At 43.0% G+C, this 7,048-nt stretch overlaps 1 protein-coding gene across 1 annotated transcript in view; it reads left to right on the top strand.

The window, feature by feature from the left end:
* The window catches only part of KAZN (kazrin, periplakin interacting protein), a 642,875-nt gene that overhangs the window by 192,232 nt on the left and 443,595 nt on the right, over window positions 1-7,048 (top strand). The window lies entirely within an intron of this gene.

Here is a 7,048-nt window from a genome sequence, read left to right as displayed (position 1 = left end):
CTCTCTCTCTCTCTCTCTCTCTCTCTCTCTCTCTCTCTCTCTCTCTCTCTCCTCTCTCCAAGATACTCCCAGCACAATGTGATTAAATGATTCCTTTTGCTTAAACTGGCTCCAGCAGGTCTCTCTTAGAGAACCTTAGCTGAGACTGTTGGAATGAGGACCCACAGAGGCACCAGCTCAGTTCGGTTTCAGCCTCACTAGCCCACCTGTTACTAAGCCCCAGAGAGGAAGGTGAAGGCTGTCTCTGGAATGCTTTTTCAGCTGCCTGGGAGCCCCCAGCAGGGATGACACAGGGCCGCCTGAACCCTGGCTGCCGCCCCAGCGCACTCAGTCTTAATGTATTGACACTGGCAGCCCTTGTATATCTTGTCATGCCAATAAGGTAATTGAAATGGAATTGTCTCCAAGCGTCCAATTAATCAACAAATAAATCATAAACCTGTGGCCATTCATTCGGGGAGGCAAAAAAGGCTTCTCCTTGGCTTCCTGACCACTGGAGTTGATTGAACAAGGACTTCCTGAACCTCTAATGGGCTTTCAGTGAAGAGGAGGGAGGTGAGGCAGGCAGTTTCTGAGCATTTCTGAAACCCCAGGAATGGTATGCTTGGAATGAGAGGAATCTCATTTGTAGAAGAAATTATTATTCTTTCTTTGGAGAGGGTTACTGGATTTCATTTAATTTTTTTTTTAAAAAACCCAAAAACCTCTTACAATAAAGATAAGATCCACATACTACAGAGAAAGCAAATATGGCCCAGAGAGGTTAAGCATATTAGTGAAAGTCACACAGCAAATGCAGAGCAAGGTCTGAATTCAAAATTACGTTCATCTAGGTCTAGAACCAACTAAAGAGCAACGATGTCAGTCTGAAGACTAAGCTGTGCCTGATCCAGGCCATAGTCTTCGCAATTGCTTGCTATGTATTAGAAAGCTGCATAATGACTAGGGATGATAATTTTTAGCTGTGGTGCAGGAGAAGAGTATTGCATATATCATGGACTGCCAGGAGAACAAGCAGATTCATACTGCAGAGGGTGAAATCAGGCTGCTCCTTGGAGGTAAGGATTCAGAGGCTTCATCAGACATACTTTGGATATGTTGCAAGATGAGACCAGTCCTTGCAGAGGGATGCGATGCGTAGGAGGGTCGAGGACAGCACAGGAGAGAAGGCCCTTGTTGAGATGGATTGATACAGTGACTGGGGTAATGAGGTTAGGTGTGTCAGAGACAGTCAAGTTGGCACAGAATAGAGCAGGGTTCAGGGTTATTGTACATGGGGTCTCTAGGAGTCACAAGTGACTCGATGACACGTAACAATGACAGGTTGAGAAGCTGTGTTCTTTCTCCTCTGTGCTATGCCAAAGTGCAGCTCTGTTGTTGTTTTTGTTGTTGTGTATCGTTAAGTCAGAACTGACCTTTAGATGACCCTCTAGCAGGTTTTCAGAAGCAGATAATCAAACCAGAGGAGATTGCCCATCTTTCTCCCAGAGAGCAGCTTGTGGCTTTGAACCCTGTTCCTCTGGGATTGTAGCACAGTTTCTTGCCATTAGGCCACCAGAGCACCCTTAGTGCAGCCCTAAGCACTCAGAAAAACCCCAGCATTGTCACTGTGTCAGAACCAATGCATAACTGGACTTCCAGTGGATTTTCAGAGGCTGTCAATTGCATGGGAGACTGTTCATTTTTCTCTTACAGTCACTCTAGTGGATTCGAACCACTAGAGAAACTCAGCCTTTGGAGCAGCAACACAACTCCCTATAGACTACGCCACCAGAGCTGCTTGAAGCTCTGAGTAAAAACTGATTTTCACCTATGGAGTCAAATTTCAGATCTAGACTGAGTCAGAAACTTGAGTGGATGGGTATCATCTATTCATTACTTCCATGTCATCCTATCCGTATTCAGTGCTGTGATCAGAAAGGAACACATATAAGACATTATACTTGGTTATACAATTTGATGAGAGGGGGGGTTGTTGAGGGAAATTGAAAGAATTTGTTCAAATTTGTATTTGAATTTTGTAAATAAACTAGTGGGGGGGGTAGTAGTAATGGTAGTCTATAGTGAGGCACTGGAAAACAACAACAACAACAACAAAGACAGTATTCTCTGGTGAATTTCTCCTTCTAATGAAAGGACATCTGCCTGCCCCTGTGATAACCTAGGAGTCCCTGGTTGGTGTGAAAGGTTAATGCTTTAATGACTGGAAGTTTGACTTCATCCAGAGATGCCTCAGAGTAAAAGCCTGGAAATCTATTTAAAAACACAACAACAGCCATTTATAACCCTGTGGAGCATCTCTGCTGCTATGAATTGGAATAAGCTAAACAGCAAACGGTTGTATGCATGCACAGGTGGGGGTAGGAGGTAGTGCGGGTGATAAACCTGTGCACAATAGCTCTGAACCCTGCCCTCTCCTGAACCATTCTTAATGTCTGACATTACCTATACTCATTACCCCAGTTACTGTGTCAATCCATCTCATCCTGCCTCTTCCTCTCTTGCACTGTCCTACCCTTTCAGGCATGATGTTCTTCTCCAAAGACTGGTCCCCAAAGTAAGCAAGACAGAGTCTAAAAACCCGTGCTTCCAAGGAACAGCTTGGCTTCACCATCTCCAGGACAGACCTGTTAGTTCTCTTGGCAGTCCATGGTATGTTCAAGACTCTTGTCCAGCACCACAATTCAAAGGCATAGATTCTTCTCCTGTCCTCTTTGGTCATTGTCCAACTGTCTGATGAATAACAGGTAATTGCAAAGACATGGCCTGGATCAGTCAGGTGCACCTTAGTCTCTAGACTGACACTGTTGATCTTTAGGATTCTGGAGAGGTCCTTGACAGTATATTTTCCTGATGCTATTTGTCTTTTGATTTCCTGACTGCTGGTGCCAAGAGTGTTGATTGTGGAACCGATAAAGATGAAATTGTTAACAATCTCAGTCTCCTGTCTGTCTATCATGATGCTGCCAATTGGCCCAGTGGTGAGATTCAGTTTTCTGTATGTTGAGCTTCAAACCATTTTGCAGACAACAGCAAATGCTTCAGGTCCTCCTCAGTTTCAGCACGCAAGGTTGTGTCTTCTGCATAAAGGAGGTTGTTGAGTCTTCTTCCAATCCGGATGCCACATTCCTCCTCATACAGGCCAACCTCTTTAATGACCTGTTCTGTATATAGGTTGAAAAGATATGGAAACAGGCCACATCCCTGACACACTCCTTTCCTGTTCTTGAACCATGCAGTATTTCCTTGCTGTGTTCTGATGACTGCCTCCGGGTCTAAGTATATGTATTACATAAGCAAAATCAGGTTTTCTGAAATCCTGTTTTTCTCAGAGTTAGCCACAGTTTATTGTGTTCCACACAGTCAAATGTCTTTGCATAGTCAATGAAACACAATTTCTATGGTATTCTCTGCTTTCAGCCAAGACATTGGCAATGTCTCCAGTGCCATAGTCTCTTCTAAACCCAGCTTGTATTTCTGAGAATTCTCTGTCAATGTTCCAGTCATTTTTTTATGATCTTAAGCAGGATTTGGCTTGAGTGTGGTATTAGTGGTATTGTTCAGTAATTTCCACTCTCTGTCAGATCATCTTTTTTTGGAATGGGAATAAATATGGATCTTATTAAGTTAGTTGGCCAGGTGATTGTCCTCCAGATTTCTTGGCAGAGCCTGGGGAACACATCCAGGGATATATCTGTTTGTTGAAATTTATAAATATGTATTCCATAAATTTATGTGTCCTTGTTTTTAGCCAATTCTTTTCAGAGCAGTTTGGACTTCCTCCTTCATCACCATTGCCTCTTGGCCATACATTGTTTCATGAATCCTTCTGTGTCAACCACTTCTTTTTGGTACAGACTCTGTGTACACCTTCCATCTTTTGATGCTTCCCTAGATCATTCAATATTCTGTCCATAGCATCCTTAAGTATTGCAACTTGAGGCTTGAATTTGTTCTTCAGTTCCTTTAGCTTAAGAAATGCTGAGCAAGTTTGACCCTTTCGATTTTCCAACTCCAGCTCTTTGCACGTTTCATTATAATACTTTCTTTGTCTTCCAAAGCTGCCCTTTGAAGTGTTTTGTTCATCTCCTTAACTTCCTGATTTCTTGCCTTTGCATTGATTTCTGAGCACTCTGCTTAAGAAATCCCTACAGCTTTGGGAAGCAACCAACAGGAGGTGTGCAAGAGTTTCCAAGATGCAGTGCTGAGCTGTGCTGTGCTGTGCTGTGCTGTGCTCTGCTCTGCTCTGCTCTGCTGTGCAGCTGCAGGCCACGAGCCTGGGTCATACTCCTAAGCAGGAAGCCTCTACACAGTTGCATGGAAAACTTGGAGGGTAGAGTGAAAAGCACTTGCAGCATCCCTCCCAATATACTATTTCATGCAAACTCCTTCCCTTACTTTTCTCCAAGATCTTTATGACTACAGTGGCCTACACATCTGCTTCTCTGAGTTATTACAAGCTCTAGCTCCTTGCCAAAAGTCCATCCTATGCCAATACTGTCCTTCTTTTCACCCTAAAAAAATGCAAATAGATCACATCAATCTTTTTTGTGGTTCATGAGTTCTAGAATTTTTAATAATTTCATGATGCAATTCAACAAACTTTTTTAGCATCTCAGCATGTTTAATTAAATATTATTGTACGCTAAAAACCAGGAAAGGATCACATCACTCTTTTTAAACTCCCTGCTGGCTATCCCAGTTCCTTGGCTTTGTCTATCCTGGCAACCCTCCCTACATTTGCCTGCCAGCCTGTCCACTTCACAGGTTAAGCTACCTTGAGGTCATTCTCTGCCTTCTCCTCAGCCATTCTCCTTCCTGTGCCTGGGATTCCTTTTAAGCTCATGTAATTCCTGTGGTTTAAGTAAAACATCCATTGAGTAAAAGCCATTTTTAAAAACAAAACATCTCATAGAATGTTCACACTGATCACATTTACACAAGAAAAAAAAACTTAAAAATAAAAATCTCTTAAAACCTATTGCCATCAAACAGCCCAAAGGTCCAATCACAATCGAATGGATTGAGAAATTGTGATACATTCACATGATGGAATACTATGCAGCACACAGGAGCAATGATTTCTAAAATGACTACATAACCTGGGAGGAACTGGAAAGCATTATGCCGAGTGACCTAACTCAGTCTCATAAGGACAAATACTGTATAAGACAATTATTATAGAAATAGATAACTAGTAAAACATGTATGAGGAAGGGGGAGAAGGGGCGCAGAGGGGTGAGGACGTGCTGGGGGGGAATCGTAAGGTCGTACAATTTGCTGGGTGGAGGGAGGGGTGGGAAAAGGAAATGGGAAAGATCCAGTGGGGATCTGGAAAGACAGGGCAATGATGGGCATATTTCAATGTTGATTAACTTTATAAAATATAATGAATGGGAATAATTATATGAAACATACTGTGAGTGAAGATAGTGCATAAAACAATGTATAAAAACTTTGTAAGCAAACCAGTAGAAGATAAAATTTCATTTAATAAAGTAAAAAAGCAAAACCTATTGCCACCAAGTCGCTTCCAGCTCATGGTAGCCCTGTCTATTGGACAGAGTAGAACCGTTGTCCCCTAGAGTTTCTAAGGATGGAAATCTGTACAGGAGCAGGCTGCCTTATTTCCCCTTACTGAGCACCTGGAGACACTGCCCTAATAAAGAGAAGCTCAGTGCTTAGCCTACAGTGCCACTAGGACTCCACATTCACACTGTTGTGTTGTATACTGTCAAGTAAGAACCAATTTGTAACTGACTCTCCAGTAGGTTTTCAGAGGCAGTTTAACAACATCAGAGGAGATTGTCCATCTTCCCCCAATAGAGAAGCTGGTGGATTGGAACCACATGGCTTTGGGATGACAGTAGAGCTCCTTATAACTAGACTACCAAGAATCCACACTTGCACTTGTTGTTATGTGTCGTTGAATCAACTGCTACTTATAGTGACCCTATGTACAATTACTCTAAATCCTGCCCTATCCTGCGCCAGTCTTACTGTCCTGACACACCTGCCCCTATTATCTCAGTCACTGAGTCAATCCATCTTATCCTGGGTCTTCCTCTCCTGCGCTGTCCCTCCACACCTCCAAGCATGATGTAATTCTCTAAGGACTGGTCCTTTCTGGCAACATGCCCAAAGTATGTAAGACAGAGCCTCAAAATCTTTGCCTCCAAGGAGCTGCTTGATTTCGCCTTCTCCAGGACAGACTTGTTAGTTCTCTTGGTGGTTCAAGGTATGTTCAATACTCTTCTCCAGCATCACAACTCAAAGGCATCAATCCTTCTTCTGTCCTCTTTGGTCATTGTCTAGCTCTCTGATACTTAACAAGAAATTGTGATGATGCTACTAGCATCGCTCCAGAATCTTTGAAATCAAGTAACACCTCAGTGCCATTGGTGGCCTCTTCCAAGTCACTGCCTGAAAATTCCTACTCAAGTAATCCTGATGATACGGTACACAGCATGCAGACTGAAAGGTTGATGGTTCAAATACACTAGCAGTTCATCAGGAGAAAGATATCTCTTTCTTGTAAAGATTTATAGACTTAGAAACCCAATTATGAGTCTGAATCAATGCTATGGTAGTGGGTTAATTGTTACTCATTCTTCAATGCCTAAATCTTGCATCAGGGTCTCTGGAAACCTCTGGGCTGGATTGGAGCTGTTCCCTTGAAATGCATAAATCCCCCTTTGAGAGCTTCTGCTACATTATATTAAAGATGACATTATATTAAAGGTCAGTCTCACCACTTGACTCCCTTTCCTGCAGACTGAGCATCCCACCTCCCAACTCTGCACTTAGTCTCAGCCTGCTGTGAGTTGAGCTGTCAGTGCTGGGCTGAGTGGGATGGAAACTCTTAAATCCAACAGCATCTTCCTCTCATCTGGTGCCTCACTGACTCAGCAGGCACAGGCATCACCCTTTAGTTTGACAGTGGTTCTTGGAGGCAGATGTTGTTGTTGTTATTGTTGTTGTTGTTTAATGCCGTCGAGTCGTAGATGACTCATAGCGACCCTATGAACGAACAGCCTGAGCACTGTTC

The sequence above is a fragment of the Elephantulus edwardii genome, unplaced genomic scaffold (genome assembly GCF_000299155.1).
Source record: "Elephantulus edwardii isolate Elephantulus edwardi_28Jun2011 unplaced genomic scaffold, EleEdw1.0 scaffold00028, whole genome shotgun sequence".
Lineage (NCBI taxonomy): Eukaryota > Metazoa > Chordata > Mammalia > Macroscelidea > Macroscelididae > Elephantulus > Elephantulus edwardii.
The sequence above is the reverse complement of the archived record's forward strand: the minus strand, read 5'-3'. Positions and strand labels throughout refer to the sequence as shown.